General features: G+C 45.7%; 1 protein-coding gene across 1 annotated transcript in view; it reads left to right on the forward strand.

Annotated features, from left to right (window-relative positions):
* Positions 1 to 9,406: 9,406 nt before the first annotated feature.
* LOC115470456 (C-factor-like) overlaps positions 9,407 to 23,961 on the forward strand; it is a 150,062-nt gene continuing 135,507 nt past the window's right edge. Inside the window, exon 1 of the mRNA XM_030203651.1 lies at positions 9,407 to 9,485. The gene's annotated coding sequence lies outside the window, so the exon portion shown is untranslated. The remainder of the gene's footprint in view (positions 9,486 to 23,961) is intronic.

The following is a 23,961-nucleotide window of genomic DNA, read 5'->3' on the forward strand; positions in this document are numbered from 1 at the left end:
TGGAACAACCTTCCTGAGCCCCTACGTCAAGCCCCCTCCCAGCCCATCTTCAAGTCTCTGCTTAAAGCCCACCTCTTCAATGCTGCCTTCGGCACCTAACTCTTACCTTCAGGATATCCGGACTGAAGGTCCAAATTGACTGCCCCCATCGTATCGTCTACTCACTTGTCCTTTAGATTGTAAGCTCTTTGAGCAGGGCCTGTCTTTTTATGTTAAATTGTACAGCGCTGCGTAACCCTAGTAGCACTTTAGAAATGTTAAGTAGTAGTAGTAGTAGTCAAGAAACGGTGATGAAATATTCACATAGCAAGCAGCCTGAGCCAATAGAGTTATTTTCCACTGAACATAATTAACTTTGTGTTGTTAATATATGGCCTAGCTTTAAGGCTACCACTGGAATATTGCTGGCCAGAGCTATGCAGCCTAAAAACAACTGAAAAAGTACTGACCAGGCCAAACAACAAGTAAATGATGTAATATTTGAAGAATCTGCAAAAAGCAGGTCTGAACAATGAGTTCTGCCACAAATTGGTACAATTTTTAATTCAAATATAGCACCTGTAATGAAAGATCAGATGAATAAAATGGAGCTTATTAGTTTTGGTATACAATGATACAGAGGTAATACAGAGTTCATGAGAAAGGTATGAAAAGTATTGCAGCCGGAAGATGTGAAACTGTTATCTCAACGCTTCCCAAAACATGTTGATAATTAGCAGTAGCTGAGAACGGAAGGAGGTGGGCACATCAGATAGCAGATCACATGGGAAAGTATGATCTCAGGAAGTTGAGACATATTAGGAGCTAGGTATCTCACCATTCACTTCTATGGAGAAGATAGAGTATAAAAGAGGGGAGAGTTTGGCTCAGTTTGAGAGTCTCTTCTCCAAAGCTTCAGTCAGACGGCGAAGCCCTGTGCGGTTGAAACCAGAATCTGATGTCTGTATTTGTACCAATTTGAAGACTTGTCTTTGGGTAAGAAATAAAATGTATCTATTTATCTAAACCTATCTCTGTCTCTATTTTTATAGATTCTGTCTTCTCTTTACCTAACATTTAGCCTACAAGGTAGATCATATACAAGTGACACTCAGTCTTTGCAGAAACTTAGACAGATGTTTAATAAGATTTATGTGGGAACATAAATGGTCCAGAATATACCTAGATCTAGAAAAACAGAAAGCAGTAGTTATGGGAATTAGTTTTCAATTACGGCTCCTAATGCCACCCCAGAACAGACCCCCTTATGATTGGGTGACAATGGAGGTTAGAGAAACTATACAGAACCTGATATATGAAATAGGTACTATTAGTCCCCCGTGTGAAGGAGTCAGATAGAGGTCTAGCAGAGGGAAAATAAAAACAGTGTGAACTTGGAAGCTAATAGTGTGCTCAACTGGACAATGTTGGTACATTTAGACTGTGCTTTTGAGGAAAAAAAGATGTTAAATGCGCCCAGGTTTCAACCTAATTAATGTGTTTATATGTATAATTTTAAAAAATCAGGATTTCTGATTGTTAAGCACCTGATTCTTCTGTTTTGGTGGCCTTTTACTAGGTGAGAACATCTGTGCATGAATACAGGGAGTCCTTATAACCAGCCCCTCCAAATGACACAATGATTTACAATTTAGAACTAATTAATACTGTAACTGATGGAACCAGTACTTCCCCTGTGTACATCCATATGCTGCACAAGCCGGTGTGTTTGAAAATATAAGTGAGATCAAATAAAAATGCTACCAACAATAAAGAATGACAATGTGGAGGGGAAGTGACGTCACCGAGCCAAGATGGCTGCTTGAGCAAAGAGCTCTGGCTGTCCCACGAAGAAAAGTGGAAAATACAAGCAGTTAGCGTGAAGCTACAATAAAATCAGCGATCGCGGACAATAGCGGAACATCAGGTGATCGAAAAATGCATGGCAGCTCGAACAATAAAGCAGTCGCTGGCGGGTTTCGCGTACACGGGATCCAGCGCGTCGACACAGCAGGCCGCGGTACCAAAAAAGAAAAACAGCATGGCGGAAGGCCCAGCGGAGGAGCGGCCGGTTCAACAAGAGCAGATACCGCAGGAATCCCAGATCCTCTTTACACAAGAGGAATCGCTAACGGGCGAAAATGAACCAATCCTAGAGATTCGAGACTGGCTAAAAGAAATAACAGGAGAACTGAAAGCCCTACGCTCTGATTTAATCACGTTGGGTGCGGATCTCAGAGGTGATATTGCGGCATTAGGAACGCGAGTAGCAGAAACGGAAGAGCGCTTAGATGACCAAAGCGAACTGCTGCAATCTGTAACGGAGCAACAAGCGGAGGAAAGGAAAAACATCCAACAAATATGGGACAAAATGGAGGATATAGAAAACCGCAGTAGACGTCACAACATCAGAATCCGAGGTATTCCAGAGATTCCCCTATATGCGGATTGTGAATATACAGTGCAGCAAATAGCAAGCGCCATCCTAAAGGAAATACAAATAGATAAAGACCCCTCGGAGATACAAATCGAGAGGGCACACCAAGCGCTTGGAGCACCCAGAAATAATCAGCCGAAAGATATGATAGCCTGCTTTGTGGACTATAAGCTGAAAGAGAAAATAATGCAGGCAGCACAAGAAAAGCCGAATTTCAAATGGGATACACACCAGATTCAACTTTATCAAGATCTGGCGGCTTCTACGCTGTGACGACGGGCAGAACTACGCCCGATCACTCAATACTTACGCACGCAGAACATTCAGTATAGATGGAGTCACCCCTTCGCCCTGCGCTTCTATAAAGAAGGAAAATTACACCAAATCAGAGAGGTGGCAGAAGCGGAATTGATATTTCCAGACAAAGAGTTGCACTCCACGATGGCGCCAAGGCGGGAAATGGGGACAACGCGTAGAGAGAGACCCAGATGGCAGAGAGTGACACAAGGAAAAGGACGGCTACAGCGTCAGCAATCAGATACTACACTGAGAAGTGGAGATCGGGTGACTACTTGAACTTAAATCGATAACACAGAATCTAGCGACCAAGAGGCATTGCAATGGAAGATGCACGATGGCGCACACAGAATAGCTACTACTAAGGACTGAGAGGTAGTAAGTGAACTGAAATGCCACTGTTAAGTTAAAGCAGGAATATAAAGGTTAATGTGTTAATGTTGCATTAGAGAAGAGTTTAAAATGTTCAAATATGTTTAAACACATACTGGGCTAACAGTACACGAAATAGCTAACTGGTAAGCAGAGGGACACGGGACGGTCACATTTTACCCCAACACACCAGATCCAAATATGACAGGTGATAACGGTCATGGGAGTGGGATACATGGGGATAGAGGGGGGAAATATTCACTGATACTGCTGCACCAAGATAGATATGGTCTTTTGAGGCAGAGGGGTTGCGAGAGTAACAGGGAAGGAGAGGATATGGCAGAAACTAACAAAGAAGGACATGATGGGTACTATTGACTTACTCACTATCAATGTGAAGGGCTTAAACTCCCCGGCAAAACGCCAACTCCTTTTTAAGGAGGCAATGCGTCTCAGGGCAGATATAATTTTTGCGCAAGAAACGCATTTGCGACCAAAACATGAAAAGCTATGTAGACATGGGCGGTATAAGGATATATATTTTGCATCTAGTCACAAAGAGAACAAAAAAAAGGGGGTACTGATAGCACTGACACACAGATATATGTGGCAGGTGCGGAGAGTGGTGAGAGATAGAGATGGCCGATATATATTACTGATAATAAGCTTGGGGACAGAGGTCTTTACCTTGCTAAACATCTATGCCCCAAATGAACATCAGGGCTCCTTCTATGAGGAACTATCAGAACTTATAGCAAAATACATAGAGGGAGAATTATTGATTGGAGGGGATTTTAACCTAACGCCCCACCCATCAATGGATAATTCCACACAGGGGGTACGATATGCACGAACAGATCGAGCTAAACTACATACGTTTTTATCCAAATGGCAGATGATAGATATATGGAGGCATTATAACCCCACATCTCGTAGTTACACATATTACTCAGCAGTATATGCATCATACTCCAGAATAGATTTATGGCTAGGAGGGCGAGCTGTACTGCAACAGGTGCAAACAATTCAAATACAGAATAGAACGTGGTCGGATCACGCCCCGCTAACCTTACAACTAAAAAGTGCAACTAATAGACTGCCCCCCCCCCCCCCGACATGGCTCATGGATGATAGTATGCTAGCAGACCAAAATGTTATAAAACAATTAGAAGAAGATATAAAACACTACATTAGCGAAAATGATACGGGGGAAGTAGGAGATGAGATAGTATGGGAGGGCCTAAAAGCAGTGGTCAAATTATATCACTGCAGGCCCATAGGAATCGACAGAAGCAAGCAAAAACACAACAATTACATGTAGAACTAGAAACACTGCAAACAACAATGGCCAATGGAAATCCGTCCACTAACGCAGCGGAGAGATGCCACCAGGTACAACTGGAACTTAGGGAACTCCAGCTAGCAGAAGTGGCGGAAACCTTGCAAAAAACTCAACAAAGCCATTTTGAATTTGGTAATAAAGCGTCCCGATTATTAGCATATAAACTGAAGCAGCATAAAAGCAAAAATCATATCCATACAATAGAAGAAAGCACAGGGCAAAGATTAACCACAACTAAGGAAATTAGCCGGGCCTTTATGGATTTCTATAAACACTTGTATAGAGATGAGATTCACGTAGACCCTCAAACAACACAGACTTACCTGGAAAAGGTAGAGCTCCCCCAAATCACCCCAGACCAAAGCGCCATACTCTCGGCGCCGATAGAACTAAAAGAGATAGAGTGGGCCATCAGTAACCTACCAAACGGAAAAGCGCCAGGGCCAGACGGGTTTACGAATAAATTTTATAAGAGCTTTAGAAATCTAGTAGCCCCCTTACTGGCCCGAGTTTTAAATGGGATTGAGCATCAGGAAAAACTGCCCTACTCGTGGAGGCTGGCACATATAATTATACTGCTAAAGCCGGGGAAAGACCCGAAACACTGCGGTTCATACCGCCCAATATCGTTATTAAACACAGATTACAAAATCTTTACGAAGATTCTGGCTAAGCGCCTACAGATGTTTATGCAGCAACTAGTACGAGATGACCAAACGGGGTTTATAGAGGGTAGACAGACATTTGATAACATAAGAAGAGCCATACATCTTATACAGGAGATCAATAGCACGCAGCAACCAGCGGTACTTCTGTCACTTGACGCCGAAAAAGCGTTCGATAGAGTTCACTGGCCCTACATGTTTGAGGTACTAAAGAAAATGGGGATAGCAGGCAGCTTTATAGCATGGATAAGACAATTATATAAACAACCACTAGCGGCTCTGATTATTAATGGGGAATGCTCTGAAACCTTTACACTGGGGAGAGGGGCACAACAGGGATGCGCCCTGTCACCTCTGCTTTTTGCCCTAACATTGGAGTCCCTAGCCCAGGATATTCGATTACACCCCAAGATACAAGGCGTCCGCATCGGACAAAAGACACATAAAATCATGTTATTCGCAGATGATATCTTGCTTACTGTGACAAATCCCCAGGGTTCCATGGAGGGCATAACACAAACTCTGCAGCAATTTGGGAAAATAGCAGGGTTTAAAATAAATATGACTAAATCAGAATTAATGGGCCTGAACCTGTCCGGAGAAGCTACCAAGGCCATAAAACAGCAATACCCACTGCGATGGGCAACTCGCTCATTGCGATATCTGGGAGTCAATCTTACACCCAAATTATCGGATATATATGAAGCGAACTTTCCCCCTAAAATGCGGGAGCTATTCAAAGACCTAGATCGATGGGAGGGATTGGAGCTATCATGGATAGGCAGAATACAAGCGATAAAAATGATGATCTTACCCAAGATATTATATCTCTTCATAGCACTGCCACTACCGATCCCCAATAAATTTTTCCGACAACTAAAGCGTAAAACATTTGCATATATATGGAAGCATAAGCCGCCGCGAGTTCGAGCGGAAATGCTCAATCAAAAAAAAAGGGGGTATGGGAGTACCAGATTATTATCGATATTATCAAGCAGCACAGCTGAGGATACTGGTAACTTGGGTTAACGCTGAAACAAAACCATGGCTTCAGATAGAAAAACAGTGGGTGGGTATGCATCAACCAGCCATGCTGCTCTGGCAACCTAGAAAGTGCATTAGAGCAATGGCGGCACTTCTGCCAATAGCAATACAATCACCACTCCTGACCTGGAACACGATACGTCAGCAGTTTTGCCCAAATAGAACATATTTCCGAAAGATGCACATTAGGGGAGCACCAGGTTTTGCATGGGAAGAGGGAGATGCAGTGTATAAACAATGGGAACAGAGAGGGCTAAAACATCTAGGACAAATATGGGAAGAGGGGGTAGTACGTTCCTATGAGGAGCTGCAGGAGGAATATGATCTTCAACCACAACATTTAATTTACTACTCCAGAATTAGAAATTACATTCTTTGAAAAGCGAGGGCAGAGTTGCAGGGGGAGGAAACAGAGTTGGAACGGGCAATGGGTGGGAGTAGCACCAAGGGATGTATAACACGAATATATGCAGCACTATTAGCACATAGAACCCCCATATTGAAATACACACAGAGATGGGAACAAGACAAAGATACTAGACATGATATACACAGCTGGGAGAAGGCATGGGGCTTCTTATTAAGTAGCTCTGTGAGTAGTGCCATTATAGAGAATGGATATAAAATACTATATCGCTGGTACTACACCCCGGACAGACTAGCCAAAATGATACCAGAAGTGTCGAATCAATGCTGGAGGGGATGTACAATGAAGGGAGACATGCTACACATCTGGTGGACGTGCCCAAAAATACAAAGATACTGGAGAACTGTTGGACATGCTTAAACAAATACTGGGCAAAGAGTATCCACTGACAGTGGACCATTGCATACTACACTTTCGACCTACAGGACTTTCGAAACCTCTACATAGATTGGCCTCCATGTTTTTGGCAGCGAGCAAGATAGCGGTGGCATCCGCATGGAAGCAACAATCGACTCCCCCAGTAATGAAGGTGATATATAAAATGGACTACTTCTAAACAAATGTCTAAACTGACGGCGATAAAGAATGGACAAGTAGCCCAGTTCTTAAAAATCTGGGATAAGTACAAAGAGTGGAGGCATCGAGCCGGGATCGACCTTGATGCGCCCCAGCTGATGACACCGCGGCTCTGAACGCCACTAAAAGTGCAAGGACTGAAATACATCATAAACTTAACCACGGGTGCAGCAGTGTTGGGACTATTGCAGAATAAAAATAGAAGAGACATATGGGCAGGGAGTTGGGGAAGGGAGGGAGGAGGGAGGGGATATGGGAATGTTTAAATGTAAACAACAGCAATATACTTTGAAGTGTATGTTAAAATATATAAATAAACATTAAAAAAAAAAAAAAAGAATGACAATGTGGATAGAGCAGCTTGTAGGTTTGTTTGTTTTGTTTTGGGTGAGGAGGAGAAGGAAAGGGAGACTAACCCTATTTGGCTTCAGCTTTTTGATGTCAAGTCATCTCCTGTTCTCAATCTAACCTCCTTGGGGAGGAAGAAGTTGTTGGACTCGGGGGGGGGGGGGGGTCGAAGGAAGAGTTGCTGGACTCATTGGGGGGGGGGGGGGCTCAGGGCAGAAGGAGAGGTTCTGGACTCCAGGGGGATTTTGGGAAGAAGAGAGAAAGGTCCTGGACTCATTGAGGAGAAGGGGAATGTGCTGAACCCATGGGAGGGGGAAGAAAGAGGGAGGGAAGGGGACAGGTACTAGATCTGCAGGGGTAGGGGGATAGGAGAGATGCCAGACTATGAGGGACCAGGGAGAAAGGAAGAAGATGGAAGGCCATAGGGGGATGGAGAGGGTGAGTAAGAGAAGGGGAGAGATACTGGACTCACAGGAGATGCAAGTACACAACCCTTGATGCGGTGCTCCTTCCTGGGTTGCGTAGGGGCTAAACCATGCTTAGCAGGTTTTCATTTCTACTGTGCATTTTGCCGCTTACACAACCTGGAAAGGCACATGGCACTGGGATATGTGTAGCCACTTCTGGCACCATACTGGGTTTCCTGAGTAGACTCTCCTCTCTGAGCTGCTGCCCTGCTGAATCCTGAAGCTTCACTTTGAGGGGTGGGAAAGGGAGAGAGAGAGGGGGGGGGGGAGTCAGGGAGCTGCTGGACCATAAGGGGGAAAAAAGAGAGGACAAGGAGTTGCTGCAGCATAGGGGTGGAGGAAACAGAAGAGGGGACAGGGAATTCCTGGAACATAATGGGAAAGAGAGGAGAGAAATGAGAAGGGGAGTTGCTAGACCATAAAAGTGGATGGGGAGAGAGAGGACAGGATGTTGCTTGACCATAGGTATAGAGGGGACAGGGAAATGCTGGACCATAGTGGTGGAAGAGAGGGGAGGGACAGGGAGATGCTGGGCTACAAGGGTGTAAGAAAGGGAGGGGGGAGATAACTTGGCATGATGGAACCATGTGGGAGAGATCATGGGGGATCTCAAGGAGAAGAGGATAGTAAATACAGAGGGAAGAATTGTACTAAAGGGGAGTGGGTGAAAGAGAAGGGAATATGAAGCCAGGGATGGAGTGACTCAGGAGATGTAGGGGTGACAGGAGGAGATGAAAAGTTGATAGGTACTGGGAAGTGAAATATAAGTGGAGGACTGAAGAGTGAGAAGGTGAAACTTGTAGGGAGAGACAGAAAATAGAGAGAGAGAGAGGAAATATATCCGAGATATAATGAGGGAATAGGAAAAGATAAGAGTAACGAAGAGAATGGACAAATGGACTGCACTCTCTGGAAAGAGAGCAGAAGACAGACAGTAAAACAGAAAAGAAGAAACTGGAACCAATATGCTTAGAAAAAGAAAGTACCCAGGCAACAAAGGTAGAAAAAAAGTGTTTTATTTGAATTTAATTGGTGGAATAAGTTAGCTTTGGGAAATGTGCATCATGGATGTCTTTGTATTTTTTTTGTCTAGTACATACCTAGTTTGACTTCTTGGGTTTCCCAGTTCAGTTTTTGTCTTTATATTTATAATTTGTGATCCCTTGTTCTGTAACTCTACAGTAACTGTACAGTAAACTTGGTGGCCATTTGGCAGCTTACCAAAAATGTGATAGCCAAATCATCTTTTGGTTGCTAGTAACCACAGGATTTCTGTTACAGCAGGGGCGTAGCTATGGGTGGGCCTGGATGGGCCCAGGCCCAACCAGTCTCGGATCAGGCCCACCCAGTCTCTAACCCGCCAATCAGTGCCTGTCTTCTCAGGTGCTGGTTAGGCTGCACACAGTGCACAGCAGCATTTCAGCCATGTGCAAACCTGAGTAGAGCAGCAGCCGTCCTAACCTGCTTTATTGTTGCTGCACACACAGTGCTTGGAAACAAATCGAGTGTCGGGGCCAAGGGACCTGCTCCGGTAAGGCAGTATACAGTAGAGTGACTGTGTGTCTTTATCATCGCGGGTGTGGTTGCTGCATGCTGGTAACTCTAACCCTTCCCCTTCGCCAGCCTTTGAAAAACGGCAGTATTTAAACCCATTAGTCTTTCTACCAAATACAAAGTTATCTAAACGGCACTCAAAATTTCACTGTACTTTTTAAAGCTCATAAGAAAATGAGCTGTGGTACAGAAAGCTACGGATTCACCCAGTCACACGGTAGAAAACAAAGTGAGACCCTAGAGTTTAAAATAATCTGCCAAAAACCTTGATAAACAGAGTGAACGATCCATAGGAAAACCAATCTTTGTTATAACATCTGCTTTTATGATCTTCTAATCCTATTACTTGCAATGTGCTTAGCAAATTGGGATGGTTATCTATGTGTTATAGGAGCACATAGGTGACAGATCAGCCACCCCACATGGCAGGAAGTATAGCGTTAACATCCTACAAATGCTTGAGTAGTTCTGATTTCTTTTGTGTCCAAAATGCAGCCTCTGCACACTGGTCTGCTCAGGTCTCCCCCCCCCCCCCCCCCCCCCCCCCCCCCGCAGTGCATCAGACAGACACAGTGTGTGACTGTGCCCTGCCAGCACTGGAAGCATCTGGGACCCGGATTTCTTAAGCCTGTGGCAAAGTTGGGATCATGAGTGGAGGATCCAGAATAATTTTCCCAGCAGGGCCAGCACTGATCAACAGGCACTGCAAGCTTGGGCCTCCAGCAGCACAGTCTGCACAATGTGCACACAGACTGCACACCCATCAGGTGCTCAGGAGCAGTAGACCTTTACCTCAGTCTGTAGGAAGCTCAAGCCCAGGTTAAACAAAAGAGAGAGAGAGAAAAGAAAAAATGTTTAAATTTATGTGATGGGGGTGGGCTCTGCACTAGCCAGGCAATTGTAAGCTCTTTGAGCAGGGACTGTCCTTCTGTGTTGTACAATGCTGCGTAACCCTAGTAGCGCTTTAGAAATGTTAAATAGTAGTAGTAGTAGTAGTAAAATGCTGGTGGGTATTTCGGTGGGGATGCTTTTACAGTGCCAAGATAATAAAATGTTTTATGTTTAATGTTGGTGGGTTTCTGGGTGAGGGTGGGCTCTGCCCAGGTTGTAAAAAAGAAAAAAGTTTTATATTTAATGATGGTAAGCATTAGGGTGTGTGTGTGTGTGTGTGTGGTGGTGGGGAGATTGGGAAGGGCAAGAGAGATGCCAGACTATGGGGGACATGTAAAGGGTAAGGTAGGACTGATGCCAGGCTACATGTAGGGATGGGGGAGGGTAGGGAAGGTTATGGTTGATTCTGGGCTATAGAGATGGATTGGGGGGTAGGGCAGGGCAGGATAGGGCAGGGCTGATGCCGTGTACAGGACAATTTCAAATTTTTGGTCCTTTATTCTGTAATTGATAAGGGATGCATGCGACTGAGGTGAGAGATTCTGCTGGTATGGCATGTAGTTTGTATGGGGGATCTAGGAGTTTGACTTGTCTAGCTTTTCCAATGGGACACATATTGCTGTTGTGTATATTCACTGCTACCTTTTTAAAGGTACTGTTATTGGTATTCATGTTCAGAATTGGTGATAAGGTTTGTAATATAGGCTCTGAGAAGCTTCTTTGCAGGGTTTAGTGTTGCTTCACAAAGTATCTGACAGTGAAGGAATTTTGTGTTGCTATTACTGAAGTGCTCCCAGAATTTGAATACATTTTTTTAATGGAAAGCTGTAAGAGGAAACATTCTAGTTATATTCTGTATGCTACAGTAGGTGGAAAAAAATCTTAATGTTGACAATATGATTTTGCATATGTTTATCATTAAGAATTCTTGAACTTTCCTTCATGTGGTTTTTGATATGTTAACATTTGTGAAAAATTTGAATGTATTAATTTGTGTAAATGAATGATTATTGAATTGAGAGTTTTATATTTTCCTTGCAACCTTTTTTTTTTTTTAACTAAATAATATTTGGGCTGCAGTGTTCAGTGTGCCACCTAAATGAAAAGCTTTAGTAAGAAAGTTACTTTATTATACTTCTGCTACCCACATTTATGGAAGAGGTTTATGTTGATGCAGGACAGCTGTTTCCGTGGGCAATAGATTCAATTTGCGGCTACCACCACTTAGTAAAAGAGCCCCCAAGTGCACTTTAATTTATTCTACTCATACCTATATACATAGTGACCACCCATATTAGCTCTGGGCCCATCCAAAATGTCAAGTCTGGCTACGCCACTGGGTTACAGTGCTGCTGAACATCACTATTCACATAGCCAACAGGAAGATGCTGGACTGGAGAGCTAGGACTGACTATGAGCCAAGTGTTAAAAGTACCTGGATATATTTCCAGAATACTGCAAATACTATTGTGTTTAATAATTAGAATTATTGTGGTACAGTATATGGATATTTTCAGCACATAATTCCCTGGAGTGTATTCAGTGTATATATTACCATCAGTAATAGAGATACAAGGGGGAAATGACTGGTGGAGTTGCGCCACAGACACAATGAAGGGGTCCTTCACTGCTGTGTTCAACAGTACCTTCACTGTTCCTTTTCTGCTGACATAGGTGCTGCCCTCACCCTAAGGACTTTATCTAGCCCTACCCCAACCCCACTCTAGGCCCACCTCACCTTAGCCTTAGTCACTGATCACACATATGCCTATGAGGATTTTAACCCTTCCCTCTCTCCCGGCCCTTCAACCTCGCACTGGCGCCTATTTTACAAAAGTTCGCTCCCCCTGATGTCAAAACCTGGCTACACCTCTGCACTGCAGGTTAACTTCTCTGTGTTAAGCTAAAGAAGGAACAGTCATTTATCTAACAGCTTTAAACACCGCCTGCTGGCCAAACTAGAGAAATACACTTCTAGAAATAATACAGTTTACAGGCTTAAAACCCACTGTTTTGTCATAGTTACTATGTGACTTTGTAAGTCTAAGTGCTTTCAAAATATGCCTCTAAATAAACCTCACATAAATGGGATGAGAAAAATAATAAAATGAGAATTTTGATATTACCTCTTTGCTAGGAAAGTGACATAGAATCAGCTTTTCCTGTGACTTTGGTATTGATAGAAACTGGATGCTGCATTTATTATTTAAACACTGTAGGTGTTAATAGTCAAAAGGATTTAAATGGGCAGGAGGGGCTCCTACCAACATAAAGAGGTCACCTAGAGATGACTGCAACCAGAAGGAAAGACAAGTCCAGAGATTGCAATAATTGTCCTGGAGTAGTTCCATGAAGGGCTACCCCCACCTGTGAAGCACTGGGTAAGACAGCACCCTGTTGAACCCTGAGAATGCTTTAGAAGCAGCTGAAGCCTTCTACCAAGCACAACCGCAATCAGAACTCTAGAGAGAAGAAATGGGCTGAAGTCCTAGGAGGAAAAGGGAGAAAATTGGACCAGACAACCAGAAAGATAAGAAACCACCCTCCAGTACATCCCCATGAATATACCGCACACCTTTACCTCAGTCATGGGATCCCAGGTGTGGGGAAAGAGTTCACATAGCTAGAGACTGCCAGGATATGGCTGAAGATGCTATGAATATGGTAGCCACTCATGACTGCAATTTTGTGGAAGCTTCCCATCCAGGAAGTAGAAATGTGCTCCATAAGTGGAGCTGGAAGGACACCCAAAGCAAGCACTAGAGGACTCCTACAGTGTCCAAAGAGAGATAATCATCTGCAGTTGAACTGTGAAGAAGCTGTGACCCTGGCATGTGTACATGGTGACCAGAGACAATATCCAACAGCTGAAGTGTCCTTCAAAATTCTGGTAAAGCAAGCTCAGCCGGAAGTAGCAGTCTTGGCTGTCTTACCCAGCAATTTTGTTCAGGGATTTTCCCAATTTCAGCGCCATCAGGACCCAGCTGATCGGTGGCCCGAAGAAGGAGGTAAGAGTCTTTTCCTGAGTTCTTCCTGTTGGTGGACCTTGATTTATATACAGAAAATCCAAAATTGCTCAAACCCCACTGCCAGCGGCAGCTACAGAAGCTACTGTACTCTGAATTTAGGAGCAGCTGTAGATAGAGATTTGGAGCTGGGGAAGATGGTGGGCTAGACAACCCCGACTCGGGAGTGGAGCCTGGGACACAGCATCTTTCGATCTCATGGACAGGTGGAGTTGTCTGGTGCTGGATTGATGGCAGCTTCCTTCAATGTCCAGGTTCCCTGGTTCTTCAGTCAAAGAATGGATGGCAATGCAGAGGGCATAGATACCCTTACTCAGAAGTGGCCCTCATCAGGTCTGCTCTATGTGTTTCCTCCACGGCCTCTGGTAGGCAGGATCCTTCAGAGAATTGAGTATCACTGGGACTTGATGGTGTTGGTGGCTCCAGATTGGCCTTGGTGGCCCTGGTATGGTGACCTGGTGCATCTGGTGATAGACTGTCCCTTTTGGCTGCCAGTGGCAGCAGGGCTACTGGTTTATGGGCTGGTCTTGACGCCCAACCCATCTCCATTTTGTTTTATGGTTTGGCTTATGAAAGGGCACATCTAAGGAAACCAGGATATTTGAATAAGGTAATTGGCATGCTGCTTCACTCTAGGAAACATTCTGTCTCTCTGGTTTATGTTCGGGTCTGGCATATTTTTTGAAGATGGGTGTTTGAAATGTTTAATTAGTTCCCTTAAGTCATTGGTTCCATAAATTTTGGGGGTTTCTGTAGGATGGTTTGGACAAGGGGCTTGCTTTATCCTCTCTTAAGGTGCAGGTGGCAGCCTTAGTGTGCTTTCGAGGTTTGGTAAAGGGCTTATCTTTGGCTTCTCATCCTGATGTGGCCTTCTTTCTCAGGAGAGTGCATCTGCTTCAGCCTCCTGTCAGGCCCTTGGTTCCTTCTTGGAATCTTAATTTGGTTCTTGGGGCTCTAGTGTCTGCCCCCTTTGAGCCCTTCGTGGACAGCTCCCTGAAATACCTCACCTTGAAGATGGTGTTTTTAGTGGCTATTGCTTCTGTGCAGCAGATTTCAGAGTTGCAAGCCTTGTCTTGTAGAGTCATTCCTCTCTAAAGAGAAGGTTGTGTTGCGTGCAGTTCCTTCCTTTCTTCCCAAGATGGTGTCTGCTTTTCATGCTAATCGGCCAGTGGTCTTGCCTGTTTTGGGAGATGCCAAGGGCTCAGAGAACCAGCATCAGTTATACCACCTGGATGTCTGTTGGACATTACGTGTTTATATTCGTCGGACCAGGGTGAACTGAGAGTGGTCTGGGCCCCACGCCCGGCTGCAGCCCGATGCCCCCTACCACTGCAGCCGACGCCCTCACCATCCTGGTTCTTTCCTACCTGCTGCTATTCCCCCGCCCACAGATCCAAATTTCAAAAACTGACATTTCAATCACTATACTATAGGTTAACAAATACAAATAAAACAAAAAATGGAAAATATGATGACACCATTTTATTGAACTAAATACATTTTCCAATTAGCTTTCAGAGGCCAAAACCTCTTTCTTCAGGTCAGGACAGTATACTGCTGTTAAGGTATTCTGTTCTGACATTAGAATGGAGAGTTGGGTCTCCAAACATTAGTGAAAAATGTATTAAAATTAGTCCAATAAAGATATCACCTTATTTCCATTTTCTGTATTAACACAGCTACCACCCTAAACTAAAAATAAAATTCATTTTTTCCTACCTTTGTTGTCTGGCTGTTTGCTTGTTCTAATTGTGTTGGTCCCAGTCTCTTGTTTCTTCTTTCCTCGATCTCTTCTTAACTCTTGCCAGTGTCTACCCCTCTCCCCCCCTTTCCATCCAGCATCTGCTCCCTCTTTCTCTCTCTCCCACCCCCCCCACTTTCCATCCAGCATCTGCCCCCTCTCTCCATCCTTTCCATCCAGCGTCTGCCCCCCTCACCCCCTTTTCATCCAGTCCCTGCCCCTTCTCTCCCCCCTTTCCATCCAGCTTCTGCCCCCTCTCCCCCTTTTCATCCAGCATCTGACCCTTCTCTCCTCACCCATCCAGAGTCTCTCCTCTTTTTCTCCCTCCTCCATCCAGCATCTGGCCCCTTTCTCTCATTTCCATCCACTCAGGCCCCTCTCCCTAGTTCCATCCAACATCTGCATCCTCTCACCCCCTTCCATCCAGCTTCTATTCCCTCTCTCCCCTTCTTCGTCTGTCCCTCCTTTCCATCTGACATCTGTCCCTTCTCTCCATCTTATCCAGCATCTGTCCTCCCTCCCCCCTCCATCCAGCATCTTCCCCTTCTCCCTTCCATCTGGCATCTGTTCCCCCTCCCCACTCCATTCTCCATCCAGTGTTTGTTGTTCCCCCCTCCATCCAGCATCTGTCCCATCTCTTCTGCCTTCCATCTGGCATCTGTTCCCCCTCCCCACTCCATTCTCCATCCAGTGTTTGTTTTTCCCCCTCCATCCAGCATCTGTCCCATCTCTTCTCCCTTCCATCCAGCATCTGTCCCCCTCCCCTCTCTATCCACTGTTTCAGTCTTCTTTCAGCCCCCCAATACCTAAACCCTCTCCCCCCCCCCACCCACTGGACCCCCCACTACCACTGGCACACCAGGCTGTACCCATTCCCACCTAATATCCCTCTGCTGCAGGCACCACTGTTGCTGCCCTGCTGCTGTTTCAGCAGTGGTGGCAAAAATAGAAAAAAACGATCACGGGGCTGCACTGTTCCCACTTGCGGCTGATCGACTCTGCCCTCAAACAGGAAACCGTCAATGGGCCTGGCAGCTGCAAGCAAGAACAGTGCGGCCCTGTGATCTTTTTTTCTGTTTTTGCCGCCATTGCTGTAACAGCAGCAGCAGAAATGGTGGCCACAGCAGGAGGTATTGTGTGGGAGTGGGGAGAGTGGCGGGCATCCAGGCAGAGCCTCTCAGCCCCCGAGCACTACCCAGTTGCCTGAATGGTCAGTCTGTGCGTGCATCGGACTCAGGAGTTTGGTCAGTTGGACAGGTTCATCCTGGTGGGTGGTCATAGGAAAGGAGAGGCAGTGTCTAAGGCGACTCTTGCAAGATGGATTAAAGAGGCTATTTAGTCAACTTACATCTTGCAGGGATGGTAGGTGTCCGTACAGCTGAAGGCTCATTTCACTAGGGGCCAGTGGTATCATAGGTGGAATGCTTTCTAATGCCACTCCTTGACATTTGTAGGGCAGCAGTCTGGTCTTTGTTTGTTTTTTTTTATTGTTTTGCATGCCATTTTCAATTGGATGTGCACTCACATCAGGATGCAGCTCTTGGAGCGTGAGTGGTTGAAGCTGGTCTTAGGGAGGCCCACCCTTATTAGTCACTGCTTTGGAAATTCCAATCTGTGCCCATCTGGAGGGATGCTATGAAAGGAGAAATTATTTCCTACCTGTTAATTTGCTTTCCATTAGTTCCTCCAGACTGTCAGAGCACCCACCCAGGTCTGTTGTGGTTGCCATGGGTACCTTGGTGTTTGCTGTGTAGTGTTGCATCTATTGCATTTCAGATGAAGTGAGATTCCAATTGAACAAAGAAAAAACATATTGAAAAATGAGGCAGGCTCAGACTTTCTATGTGGGAGTGAAATTTGTACTTAGCCGCACTTCAATTGTTCTGCCCCCATTTGCAAGTAGGCAGGTTACCTATTTATATAGGTACTAGTAAAAAAGGCCCATTTCTGACACATATGAAACGGGCGCTAGCAAGGTTTTCCTCGGAGTGTGTATGTTTTGGAGAGTGTATGTGAGAGTGAGTGTGTGAGAGAGAGAGAGAGTGAAAGTGCGAGTGTGTGTGTGTGTGAGAGAGAGAGAGAGTCTGGGTGTGAGTGTGTCTGTGAGAGAGTGTATGTGTGAGAATGAGAGTGTGTGCAAGTGCGTATGTGAGACACAGTGTGATTGAGAGTGTGTTAGATTTGACATACACTACACGTTACTATGAGCCAGAGGTAAGAGGGGTAGGATTGGAAGAAATGACCTTTAAAGCCAAGTTGGTAAACCAAAGGGAGTACCATTAAGATAAAATTAGTTAAGTTACCCAGCAAAACAGTTGAGTAAAGTTGATCCCTTTGTTATGCTAGTGAGTGTTTTGTTTCAAGTGGACATATGAAAAGAAAGCAAGAAGCATTGACTATTTATGTACCTTGATGGATTTTGCTTGTGTGTATAGGGGCCAGTTTCCATTTTCTTCTATTTATGGCTGCATATCTTTTCTAGGAGTTTGTTGTGCGCCCCCCCCCCCCTCCCGCTGCCAGCCCACCCTACCGTCTCGTAGTTTTGCTGGCGGGGGACCCAAAATCCCACCAGCAAAAGTCCTCTGTTGTGTGCTGTGCTGACTCCGACATGATCTTCAGCATTGCTAGCCTGTGCAGGGCGGGGTTTTGTGCGTCTGACGTCCTGCACGTGCAGGACGTCAGACGCACAGAAGCCCTGCCTGCAGAGGCTAGCAATGCTGAAGATCACGCCGGAGTCAGAAGACAGGAAGGACTTGTCCTTGCGGGGTTTCAGGTTCCCCGGCGGCAAAGCTACGCGTCGGTGGGTGGGTAGGGGTGGGTGTTGCTTCATCTGCATTTTGTTGCGGGGCTTATTTTGTTTTCTAGATTTTCGTGGGTGGCTTGGTGGGGGGGGCAGCACGGGGGTGGGTGTTGCACCTCCAGCATTTGGAAGCGGGGCTTCTTTTTTTTTTTTTTTTTTTCATGGGTGGCTTTGGGGGGGGGGGGGCGGCGCGGGGGGGGGGTGTTGGACATCCAGGGGGAGGAGTACCTACTCCTCCCCCTGCTTGGTTTCGATTCGTTCGTTGACACCCTTAACGTTCTGTGGGCAAAGGTTCTGAACTCACAGCACAACGTTAAAGGGTTTGTTCGACGTCATGACGTTTGACGCGAGGGCGGGGCACAGAGTCATAGTGGGATGGCTTCACCACCATGAACTTACGAACCCTTTATCGTTGTGCTGTGAGTTCAGAACCTTTGTCCTCAGAACGTTGAGGGTGCATTTTATTATAGTATTTTTTTATTTATGTTAATTTATATACCGTGTCTTATTGCAGCTGCAAAACAGAACGGTTTACATATGTATAAAAACAATTAGTGTATACAAATAAACAAACATAGGAATTCCATTCATGACAGGAAAGCACAGCAACCAGAATAAACTACATAATAAAATCAGTACAAATTAAAAATCTAATATACAGTTAAGCTACCCCTTTTTTCTTTTCTTTTTGACCTTATCTCATTATGCTAAGTTCTGTTCTACGTAGCTTATAAAGAGAAAGGTTTTCGGTAATGGAGATAAGATTTCTCTAATCTGATCTCCTTTGGAAGGCTATTCCAAAGGGAGGGTGACAAATAGAAAAAAGCCGATCTCCGTAGTAGATATGTTGGACATTGTTTATCTCAGATTGCATTGCCTGTGACAGTTTACGGTGCTTGGGCCCTTAAGAAAGGCAGGAAGTGCCTTTGCACTACAAATCTTAGTCTCCCTGCAGTGCTCTGTGATAGGCTCTTTATGAGCACACGTCCCTGTTCCCTATGCCTTATGGGACTTTTTCTATTGGCTGGCCCTTGACCCTGTGTAAGTTGGGTTGTAGCTGGCACAATTCTCTCTCCAATGGGTGTGGAGGGAATCTGGATGCATGCTTTTCCTAAGAACTGTAAGCTGACTTGCTATACCTTGTTGTATTGCCCCCCTTCAAGCTACTGTAATTTCACCAAGTTTTTACCAGTTTAAAAGTATTTACAGCATCTAATCTCTCAGCTTGGTGCTGAGATCTCCCAGTTCTTCTTGTATAGAAAGGGCTGAGCATCAATTTCAATTGCAGTACAGGCCAGTGGTTTTCACAGAGCAGCAGTGCATTGTATTGCATGCTTGGCTCAGGAGTTGGCGATTCAACGCCTGAGAGGGAATCCTGGATTTAGGTCAGGGGTTAAGAGTTTCTTCTGCTTGGTTATTCGGTTACTGGCTCTCTCAGGGGCTGCTCAGCAGGTTTATAGCCAAACTCAGAAGTTAGTGGTTCTCAGTGTCCACCTGCTAGTTGGAGTGTATAACCATCTGTGCTGGAGAGACTAAAGGAAAACAAATTAGCAGGTTTTAGTATGAAAAAGAATTCATAAAATTACCTGCTAAAATTACAATTACTTATAGGTATGGAATCTGCAGGAATAATAGCAACAGCTAATTAGCTAGTACTGCTAAATTTCATCAGTATTTGTCAGAATAAACAAGACTTAGGAGCCTATTTACTAAGCTGCAAAATAGTTATTATTTATTACTATAGTGATAGCTTCTACTGTTGGCCAATAATGCAAGTTCTAGTTTACTAGCATTACTTAATCATACGCCCCTTCATCTGTGAACATCATACAGTTTTCTTATTGGTTGCTATGTGTATTGCCAAGTAACATCTGCTGCCATGGGCAAGGCCAGATTAAGCCATTGAGAAACTCTGCACATACTTTATGCCCTCATGTTAAGAGAGGCTTGGTGAGATATGCTCATGACTCAGGAGTTTAGAATTGCAAAGTGGCTTTTTCAGAAGTCTGCAGAATTTTACATGAATGTCCAGAAGGTGGGGTAATACATCTGTACTATGTATGGCGTAGCAGTGAGTGAATATAAAGTGATCATTTAGGCTATTTGTTTTGGTATTTATAATTCCAAGACGTATTGTGTCTGGCTTCTTCCCGTTGTAAGCTGCCTTGAACTGAATAGGTGGTGCAATATAAGACATGATGTAACATACCATGAGTTATTTAGCCCGCAAATGGCAGATGCTCAAAAGTTCGGAGCTGCTCTAAAGTGTGCCGGAAAAATACCTCCACAACAGCGCAGGGAAGGAACTCCCCAATGCTCAGCATTAATGACTTGCAAATGTAGGCATGTTGTTAGTGTTAGGGAGATCCACAGAACAGTGTCTGACACATTCGCTGAAGAGTTGTCACGGTCGTCGACGCCTGTGCCTTGCTCGTCAGTGCCCTGCTACTCCTTCTAAACCTTCTAAAATTACCTGCAGTTCCTGTCAGTGACCTGTGGGGTCACTGTAGAGTGATGGAGGCCAAGCTGCTGATGTCATCAGCAATGAGCACTTCTTAAGCTGGCTTCTGAGTGTTCTGGCAATTATTCTTGATGGGGCCTAGGCCTGCCAGGCCTCTGCTAGTTCCAACTACTGTTTCTTTGTGAGTCTGTGGCCTGAAGCTTTGTTACAGCTTTCTTCTTATGCTGTGTTCCAGTGGAAGTCTGCCTACAAGCCAGGTAGTCCTGAGAGGTAAAGCTTTGCTACAGCTTTCACCTAATGCTGTGTTCCTGTGAAGTCCGCTTTCAAGCTTGGTAGTCCTGAGGAGTAAAAGCTTTGCCTACAGCTTTCACTTTATGCTGTGTTCCTGTGAAGCCTTCTTCCAAGCCTGTGAGTCCAGAGCCTCCCGTGCCTCAGCTGAGATTCCAGTCGCCCACCGTGAGTAGGGTTACCATTTTTTGTCCTCATAAAAAGAGGACACTTGCCCCGCCCCTTCCACATCCCATGTCCCGCCCCTTCCACGCCCCTGCCCCGCCTCTTTCACGTCCAGAAATCCGGACAAACAGGCAGGCTGGCCAAATCCGTCCGGACACCCGGACATGTCCTCAAAAAGAGGACATGTCCGGGTAAATTTGGACGTATGGTAACCCTAACCATGAGTCCTTGGTTGCTGTATGCAATGAGTGGCTTTGTGTTGTGCTTGGAACTGTATAGGCTGGATGACGGGGAGTGGTGCAGTGACTGAGGCCACGACTGGATGAGGGAGTGGTGCTTGGAGTGCGGGGGCGTCCGTGTGGGCTGTTCCTGGCCCTTGGTTTCTGTGCTGGGCTGTTTAGTCTTCTGCCTTGGGAGCATCGGCTCAGGTTTGGCTCCTTCACCTTGCTTGACTTGGGAGCATCAGCTCTGGCTTTGTTGCTTTTACCTTGCTTGCCTTGGGAGCATCCAGCTCGGGTACCTCAGTGACTGCTTGTCTTAAGTAACATCCCTAGTCTTCTGTGAGTGGAGTGACCCGCTCTGGCCTCTACCTGCGGTGCAGGTCCTCAAGAGAGACTTTCTTTTCCTTTTGTTTTGCTTCTGCTCCACTCTGGTTTTGAGGGAGCTTGTCGCAGTTGTTCAGCGGCTCATCTGAGTGTACTGACAGAATGAGCCCTTTCCTTAACCACTAGCAGTGTTTACCTCTGTCAGCCAAGTATTGCCTGTTTTGTCTTTGACCCGCTCGGGCGGGCTCTTTACCTAGTGTATTGTGTTCTACTGTATGCCATATGTTTGCATTGCTCTGCTAGTACTGAGATATGCAGCTAGGCTGCTTGTGTTTGATTTTCCCATACAGCTAGGCTGTTCTACTTTACTTTTACTGTATACTTTATGCTTTGCGTTTTGTCCACTAGTATTGAGATGCGTAGCTAGGCTGCTTATGTTTGATTTTTCCCATACAGCTAGGCTGTTCTACTTTACCTTTACTGTATACCTTATGCTTTGCATTTTGTCCGCTAGTATTAAGATGCGCAGCTAGGCTGCTTATGTTTGATTTCCCTATATAGCTAGGCTGTTCTACTTTACCTTATTCTGTGCTTTACGTTTGCCTTGCTTCAGCTAGGTTAGACTGTATAGCTAGGCTGCCTGTTTTCCTTTCTCTGCTGTTTGGCTACCCTTTTAGCCTTGTGTTTTTTGCTGCTAATAAAGCTGTCTCAGTTCATCTCCACTTGTGGTCCAGACCAGTTCTTGGGAGTACTCGTAGCACTGAGGGGACTCGGTCTACCCAGAGGTGGTTGGGTGATTCTGATGCAGCCACCTCTGGGCCAAGGGCTCACAAACGTCACAAGAGTTGTGTGTTAAGCACAGCTCTTCAGTGCATGCCCAGAACACCAGAGGGGAGGAGGAAAAGCTGCTTGTAATTGCAGCTGAAGGGCTTCTCCATTGAGGTGGGGGAGGAAGGAATGATGACTTACTTCAAGGCCCAGTGCAAGAAGGTGGGAATCGGTACTAAGTGCAATTTGATAAAGCACACACACCCTTTATAGAATCGCACCTAGCACTGATGTTTTTGGACACTGATTTTTGAGCGCCATGTACTGAATCCAGTCCTAAGTGTGTTATATGTGTATGTATATAAAAGTCAGTAAATCATAATAGGTAGAGACCAAAGTGGCATATTTAGTCAGTCTAATTGAAATTTGGCCTCTTAGGATAGATGGCTTTAAACTGGACTATTAGACTACTTTAGTTTCATGGGATGAACACAGAGGGTCCTGAGACAATTATTTTATGGAACATATCAGCTAGGATTGTGTGGATGTTGACAATAAGAGACCATGTATCACCTTTGGTCTAAGGCCCCCCTCCATTGTCAATGGAACATCGTATCAAGTTCAAGTTGCTTGTGTCTGTGTTCAGGTTCCTGGATGAGATGAGGCCTGCTTATTTATGTAGTGAATTAGAGAATTATGTACCCATGTGCCAGCTGTCATAATCCCTGGGGAGAAGGGTGGTGAACTCAAAGAAGGATATTTAGTTACAGGTCCCATCTGGGGGAATCCTTGCCAAGCCTTTTGTAAAATGCTTGCTAGGTCTCTAGCAGGGGAGTAGCCTAATGGTTAGAGCAGCAACCTGAGAACCTAGTCCAAATTGCACTGTTGCTGCGTGTGATTGCAGGTAAGTCCCTGCCGATGGTGGGAGGCAGGGCTGGTGGTTGGGAGGTGGGGATAGTGCTGGGCAGACTTATACAGTCTGTGCCAGAGCCGGTGGTGGGAGGCGGGGATAGTGCTGGGCAGACTTATATGGTCTGTGCCCTGAAAAAGACAGGTACAAATCAAGGTAAGGTATACACAAAAAATGGAACATGTGAGTTTATCTTGTTGGGCAGACAGTGGCGTAGCAAAGGGGGGGGCGGGAGGGGCGGTCCGCCCCGGGTGTCAGCTCGGGGGGGTGCGCCCTGCCAGCTCCCCACCCCCGGTGCAGCACGATGACACACCCCCCCCCCCCCCGACCCAGTGCCTACCCTCCTCAGCTCCCTCCAACCAGCTGAGCACCCTACCTTTAAAGAAATTTTGGAAGCCGTGGAGAGGCGAGACGCAGCGCCTCGCGTCTGCAAGTAAAAGAAGCGAGGATCGTCATTGGGCCTTCCCTCACGCTGTCTGTCCCGCCCTCCGCTGATGCAACTTCCTATTTCCGCAAGGGCGGGACAGACAGCGTGAGGGAAGGCCCGATGACAATCCACACTTCTTTTACTTGCAGGCACGAGGCGCTGCGCCTCGCCTCTCCTCTCCACGGCTTCTGAAATTTCTTTAAAGGTAGGGTGCTCAGCTGGTTGGAGGGAGCTGAGGAGGGTAGGCACTGGGTCGGGGGAGGGGTGTTGATGCGCTGAGGGGGGTTGTCATCGTGCTGCCCCCGGGGGGGATGCAATGGTGAACCGCCCCGGGTGGCAGCCCTCCTTGCTACGCCACTGACCGTGCAGGTCTTTTTCTGCCGTCATCTACTATGTTACTATGTAATTCTTCCTTGTCTCAGGTACAAACT

This window comes from Microcaecilia unicolor, chromosome 5 (genome assembly GCF_901765095.1).
Source record: "Microcaecilia unicolor chromosome 5, aMicUni1.1, whole genome shotgun sequence".
NCBI lineage: Eukaryota > Metazoa > Chordata > Amphibia > Gymnophiona > Siphonopidae > Microcaecilia > Microcaecilia unicolor.